At 43.0% G+C, this 6,950-nt stretch overlaps 1 pseudogene; it reads right to left on the minus strand.

Annotated features, from left to right (window-relative positions):
• The window catches only part of LOC112072858 (glutamate receptor 1-like), a 98,138-nt pseudogene that overhangs the window by 10,019 nt on the left and 81,169 nt on the right, over window positions 1-6,950 (minus strand).

Below are 6,950 nucleotides of genomic sequence, written 5' to 3' on the forward strand. Positions count from 1 at the left end.
ATACATGTCTGAATTAGGTACCTTCCTCCAGGCCTTTCTGGACAGAAGGGTACATAGAGATTAGGACCGTTGATCTTGGTCGAAATCACGACAGGTTTCCGACGCACAGATTACCCTTCACTTATCTCTCTTCATCAGTAACAAAACACTATGGCTGTCTCCTTACTCCTCTGGCACACTCGATGATAGCGTACTGGAGAGGGATAGGGACCCACTCCAAGCTCTTTCTGAACAGGAATATACATCGAGTAGTGAGATTAGGGTGGAACCTCATCTCCAGCCCTGTCTGAGGAAACGTATAACATGGAGATTTGATGTTTAGGGAACCACTCAGCCCTCAGTGTTGGGTATTCGGCAGCATCCCTCCGTCTCTGCCTCATGGCCGGACGCGACTTCTGGACAGGAATACCGTGAGAAGGATGCGACTCCTCTCCCCTACGCCTCAACCCTTCTGTTGAAAGACAAACATGGTATGATTAGGACACCCTAAGCCCTTCTGGAAAAGAATACATGATTAGACTCCACTCGGGAACAATACCTGTTAACCCTCACCCTTTTGGAACCAGAATACATGAAGCATATTAGACCTCCTCCAAGCCTTTCTGAACAGAATACATGTAGATTAGAACCTGGTTTCCGTCCCCAGCCCTTCTCTGGCAAAATCATGCATGAGATTAGGACCCCCCTCCTTTGAGAATAAGATTGGCCCAGGCCCTATGTCTTGCCGAACATAAATGACATGGAGATTATGGGAACCCTCCAAGCCCTTTCTGGAACACAAATACATGTGACTTAGGACCCCTCGCAAGCCCTATCTGGAATAAATAACATGGAGCATTAGACCCTCCAAGGCCCTTTTGGAAACAGAATACATGGAGTAGGATTAGGAACCTCCAAGCCTTTTGGAACAGAATACATGGAGATTAGGACCCTCTCCAAGCCCTGTTCTGGAATAGAATAACATGTTGAATGTAGACCCCTCCAGCCCATTTTCTGGAACAGAATACTTGGAGATTAGGACCCTCCAACACCTTTCTGAACAGACATACATAGAAAACATGGACTGTGGTAGAGAAGTGTGAGGTTAGGTGGCGGGGTGTTGAGTTGCCTGCTGTAGCTATTAACCAACATAATAAACAAATAATGGACAATAACAAAATCAGTTTTTCTAATCATTTCTCCATTAAGCTCATACCATCAGTCTGCATTGATGATCTGAGTGCTTCAGGAGTAGAAGTGAAACCTAGCAGACGTCGGTTTAAATAGTCCTAACAGAGCTTCTGCCCAGATACATGTTTTTATGAAGCTGTGTGTGTAGGTTTGTGTGATGCTCTGTCTGGAAGTCAGAAACAGAGAGGGTGAGAGAGAGACAGAGAGCGAAGGAGCGAAAGAGACGACAGAGAGAAAGAACAGAGAGAGAAGAGGAGACAGAGAGAGAGAGAGAGAGAGACCATAGTTGGAGGATTCAAAGAACAAGCCAAATAAAACTGCACTAGAACACAACACACAGAGAGAACATAAAGGGAGAAAGAGAGAACAGAGGAGAGAAGCGGAGAAGAGAGAGAAGAAGAAGAGAGGAGAGAAGAGAGGAAGAAGAGGAGGAGAAAGAGGAGAAGAACAGAAGGAACAGAAGGAGAAGAAAGCAAGAGAACAGAGAAACAGATGGAGAAATGAGAAGAAGGAGAGAACGAGAAGAAAGGAGAGTCAGGAGAGAGGAGTAAAGGAGAGGGAAGTTCAAGTGTTCTGAAGGAGGGAGGAAAGAAAGTGGGGGAAGAATTTCCACAGACCACTTCTGTAAGCACTCATGAGATCTGCTTCAGCCCTGACCAAAGGCCAGAGGTGGATGTCAATGGGCATAGCAGAGGCTTCAGCATCCACAGACACAAATATATAACTGTTCTGCAGTAGTCATAGAGGTTTCAGACACAGAGCTACAGTGGCCAAGACAAGTACTGTGAAACCTTTGGAATTACTGGATTCTGCATAATATTGGTCTTCAAAGATTTTGATCTTCTTTATCTAAGTTGACACAACAATAGACCAAACGATCAGTCTGCTTAATTCTAATCAACAACTCAAACAATATGTTTTCATTTGTCATTTATTGAAACGGCTTCATGGCTGAAGATTAGCGCACTAATTCTCTGAAAATGTCTTCGATATACTTGGTGAATACTACTTATTTTCCGTCGATAGTATATTCAAGCTGTTCCCAGGGCTGAGGCAGAAAAGCAGCCACTCTCTCTTAGCTTCATGATGATCTACCATACTTTAACAGTTGGGATGAGCGTTTTAGAGGTTGGTTGATGTGTTTTATCCCTCCACACACTAGTGTGTGTTTTCACTTCCAAAACTCAACTCAGGTAGTTTGTACTTGCTCTCACAGACTATTTTGCCAAGTCAGCGTGTGGCATCCAGGTTTCATCTTTTTTCGAATTTCAAATGTGTGTCAGACAATGTTTGTTTAGTTGGACCAGCAGTGACTCTTCCATGGTGTCTCCACATGAACACGGTGACTTTCTTGTTTAATGTGATTTTAGTATACAGTAGGACTAACAGTCTTTAGCTGCACGTCTAAGCATTCTTTCATTAAACCTTCATTGAGACTTCTGCTGTGCTCCTTGCTAGTCACTCTAGTCATTGCAGGACAGGCACTCATAGGGGTCAGCAAGTGATGAACTCATGTCTCCGATTTAATAACAATTGTCTTGACGTGGACTGATGAAATCAAGGTTTAGAGGATAGCTTTTTTAATGCGCTTTCCAGCTTCAATGCAAAGTCAACAATTTTTAATATTAGGTTCTTCTCGGAGATCTCTGGTGGTGATTAATAACGAGAGGAGGAAGAGGAGGCCACTTAGTCACAGCTGTAATTTTGGTATTTGGTATTTATTAGTATCCCCATGAACCGCTGCAAAAGCAGCAGCTACTCTTCCTGGGGTCCACGTGTAACATGACATAATACATAGTACAGYCTATTATAAGTCAAGGACTGAAATACATTTAAAACGTCACACATAGCCTACATATCAGTACATACACACAATATCTAGGTCTTATACATAATACATTGCAAATTACAATACAAGATATATAAAATGGCTGTCTCTTCATAGTCCCCTTTGTTCTTTTATCTGTTTTGAAACTGGTTTTATTGCTAGCTTGAGTTAACTGGYGAGGCAGAGTTCCATGTAGTCATGGKTCTATTTAATACTGTGCGTTTTACAGCCTCTGTTCTGGATCTGGGGACTGTGAAGAGACCTCTGGTTGCATGTCTTGTGTTGTACCGATGAGTGTCTGAACTGTGAGCCAACTGCTTGAACAGACAGTTCACTACCTTCAACACATCAACACCTCACAAAGACCAATAGTGATGCAGTGAATCCCTCCTCAACTTTGAGCCAGTAGAAACTGACATGCATGTTACTGACACTTTCCCTTTGTGTACATCTAAGTGCTAAACGTGCTGCTTTTTCTGGACCATCTGCAATTTACCTATGTCCTTCTTCGCCACACATGACCACACAGCTGGGCAGTAGTCCAGGTGCGACAAAACTAGGGCCTGTAGGACCTGTCTGGTCGACTGAGATGTCAAGAAGGCAGAGCAATGCACATTCATGGACAGATCTCTTCCCATTTTAGCAACCATTGAGTCTATATTTATTATTTTATTTATTTTAAATGCACCTTTATTTAACCAGGTAGGCCAGTTAGGAACAAGTTCTCATTTACAACTGCGACCTGGCCAAGATAAAGCAAAGCAGTGCGACAAAAACAACAACACAGAGTTACACATAAACAAACGTACAGTCAATAACACAATAGAAAAATATATGTACAGTGTGTGCAAATGTAGAAGATTAGGGAGGTAAGGCAATAAATAGGCCATGGAGGCGAAATAATTAGAATTTAGTATTAACACTGGAGTGATAGATGTGCAGATGATGATGTGCNAGCCCTTTCTGGAACAGAATACATGGAGATTAGGACCCCTCCAAGCCCTTTCTGGAACAGAATACATAGAAAACATGGACTGTGGTCATGAGAGGTGAGGTTAGGCGGGTGTTGAGTTGCCTGCTGTAGCTATTACCAAATAATACAAATAATGACAAATACAAAATCAGTTTTTCTAATCATTTCTCATTAAAGCCTCATAACATCAGTCTGCATTGATGATCTGAGTGCTTACAGGAGTAGAGTGAAAACACTAGACAGACGTCGGTTTAAATAGTCCCACAGAGCTTCTGCCCAGATACATTGTTTATGAGAGCTGTGTGTGTGTGTTTGTGTGATTGCTTGTCTGAAGTCAGAAACAGAGAGGGTGAGAGAGAGACAGAGAGCGAAAGAGAGCGAAAGAGACAGACAGAGAGAAAGACAGAGAGAGAAAGAGAGACAGAGAGAGAGAGAGAGAGACCATAGTTGAGGATTCAAAGGAACCAGGCCAAATAAAACTGCACTAGAACACAACACACAGAGAGAACATAGGAGAACAGAGGAGAACAGAGGAGAAGAGAGGAGAAGAGAGGAGAAGAGAGGAGAAGAGAGGAGAAGAGAGGAGAAGAGAGGAGAACAGAAGAGAACAGAAGAGAACAGAAGAGAACAGATGAGAACAGAGGAGAACAGAGGAGAAGAGACGAGAAGAAAGGAGAGTCAAGGAGAGAGGAGTAAAGGAGAGGAGAACAAGTGCTTCTGAAGGAGGGAGGAAAGAAAGTGGGGGTCAGATTTCCACAGACCACTTCTGTAAGCACTCAGAGTCCTGTCAGCCTGACCAAGGCCCAAGAGGTGGATGTCAAGGGCATAGCAAGGCTTCAGCTCTCACAGACACAAATATATACTGTTCTGCAGTAGTCATAGAGGTTACACAGACACAGAGATACAGTGGCAAGAAAAAGTATGTGAACCCTTTGGAATTACCTGGATTTCTGCATAAATTGGTCATCAAATTTGATCTGATCTTTATCTAAGTTACAACAATAGACAAACACAGTCTGCTTAAACTAATAACACACAAACAATATGTTTTCATGTCTTTATTGAACGGCTTCATTTGGCCGACAGATAGCCTAACATTCTCCTGCAAAATGTCTTGATAAACTTGGGAATACATTTTTCCGTCGATGATATCAAGCTGTCCAGGCCCTGAGGCAGAAAAGCAGCCCCTCCTCCCCATGATGCTCCCTCCACCATACTTTACAGTTGGGATGAGGTTTTGAGGTTGGTGTGATGTGTCTTTCCTCCACACATAGTGTTGTGTTTTCCTTCCAAACAACTCAACTGTAGTTTCATCTGTCCACAGAATATTTTGCCAGTAGCGCTGTGGAACATCCAGGTTCTCTTTTTCGAATTTCAAATGTGCAGCAATGTTTTTATTGGACAGCAGTGACTTCTTCCGTGGTGTCCTCCCATGAACACTATTCTTGTTRAGTGTTTTACGTATCGTAGACTAAGTCTTTAGCTGACGCTCTAGGATTCTTCTTAACCTCATTGAGCATTCTGCACTGTGCTCTTGCAGTCATCTTTGCAGGACGGCCACTCCTAGGGAGAGTAGCAACAGTGATGAACTTTCTCCATTTATATACAATTTGTCTTACCGTGGACTGATGGACATCAAGGCTTTTAGAGATACTTTTTTAACCCTTTCCAGCTTCATGCAAGTCAACAATTCTTAATATTAGGTCTTCGGAGATCTCTTTTGTTTGAGGCATGGTTCACATCAGGCAATGCTTCTTGTGAATAGCAAACTCAAAATGTGTGAGTGTTTTTTTAGGGCYGGCAGCTCTAACCAACATCTCCAATCTCATCTCATTGATTGAAATTCAGGTTAGCTYACTCCTGACTRCAAWTAGCTTTTGGAGAAGTCATTAGCCTAGGGGTTCACATACTTTTCCCAACCTAAACTGTGAATGTTTAAATGATATATTCAARATAGAKAAGAAAKATACAWTAATTTGTGTGTTAWTAGTTTAAGCACACRGTGTCTGTCTATTGTTGTGACTTAGATGAAGATCAGYWCAAATMTTATGACCAATTTATGCCGAAATACAGGTAGTTCCAAAGTGTTCACATACTTTTTCTTGCCACTGTGTACAGCTCTGCAGTAGTCATAGAGGTTACACCACTTACCACTGTGTACAGCTCTGCAGTAGTCATAGAGGTTACACCAATTACCACTGTATACAGCTCTGCAGTAGTCATAGAGGTTACACCAATTACCATTGTGAAAATATAAAGACACCTTTTAACAGTAGGTCATACATGCTGCTTATGACACAAAACAGCGTGTCAAGTGTTTGATGTTTATAGTGCATGCATCTCAAATGGCACCCTATTCCCTACATAGTTCACTACTTTAGACCAGAGCCCTATGGCACCCTATTCCCTACATAGTTCACTACTTTAGACCAGAGCCCTANATGGCACCCTATTCCCTACATAGTTCACTACTTTAGACCAGAGCCCTATGGCACCCTATTCCCTACATAGTTCACTACTTTAGACCAGAGCCCTATGGCACCCTATTCCCTACATAGTTCACTACTTTTGACCAGCACCTTGTGGAACTTGGTCAAAAGTAATGCACAATATAGGGAAAAGGGATGTATCTAGTATCTCCATACAAACAATCTGCATGCAAAAAAGGCTGGCTAAGCCATTCCAGCTCTGAGGCAGAGGTGCAGTTCCACGTCATTACCTGAGGGGTGAGCCCTTGGGCGTGGCGATACCGTATCCTTTAGAGTCCAGGTTCCCCCCCACCTTCATGGTGTCACAGGGTTTCCTCTGCTCGATGTACTCGTTCATGGTGGACTCTAACAGGTAGGCATACTTCCCTTTAGACTTCCTCACCCTCATCACTCCCTCGTCTGTGGTCTTCACGAATACTGAGGGGTCGGCCGACTTCATGTACGACCACATCTTCTCAAACACCGCGATCTTAGACCGCTGGGGAGAGAG

The sequence above is a fragment of the Salvelinus sp. IW2-2015 genome, unplaced genomic scaffold (genome assembly GCF_002910315.2).
Source record: "Salvelinus sp. IW2-2015 unplaced genomic scaffold, ASM291031v2 Un_scaffold2063, whole genome shotgun sequence".
Lineage (NCBI taxonomy): Eukaryota > Metazoa > Chordata > Actinopteri > Salmoniformes > Salmonidae > Salvelinus > Salvelinus sp. IW2-2015.